Source organism: Notothenia coriiceps, unplaced genomic scaffold (assembly GCF_000735185.1).
Source record: "Notothenia coriiceps isolate Sejong01 unplaced genomic scaffold, NC01 NC01_scaffold00037246, whole genome shotgun sequence".
In the NCBI taxonomy this organism is placed as follows: domain Eukaryota; kingdom Metazoa; phylum Chordata; class Actinopteri; order Perciformes; family Nototheniidae; genus Notothenia; species Notothenia coriiceps.
This window is the reverse complement of record NW_011369947.1, coordinates 13,370,079-13,370,620: the sequence shown is the minus strand read 5'-3', so window position 1 is coordinate 13,370,620 and position 542 is coordinate 13,370,079.

The window sequence follows — 542 nt, the reverse complement described above, 5'->3', positions numbered from 1 at the left end:
TGCTAGTGGATCGCCGGGCTGTAGATTAACATTTACATGCTTATTGTAGTTGTAAGGGCAATGCCTGTAGCACCATGGAGCATATGTGTGGGCTGGACCTGCATTTTACAGGAAAGGAGTGAGCAGAGGTGAGTTGTCGATCTGTTTCATTTCTCAAAATATGACCCCGGAGGAAACCGGGAGAGGGCAATGAAATCGGGAGTCTCCCGCGAAAGTCGGGAGGGTTGGCAAGTATGACACACACACACACACACACACACACACACACACACACACACACACACACACACACACACACACTCACTCACTCACTCACTCACTCACTCACTCACTCACTCACTCACTCACTCACTCACTCACTCACGCACTCACGCACGCACGCACGCACGCACGCACGCACGCTCGCTCGCACGCACGCACGCACGCACGCACGCACGCACGCACGTACGTACGTACGCACGCACGTACGTACGTACGCACGCACTCACTCACTCACTCACTCACTCACTCACTCACTCACTCACTCACTCACTCACTCACTC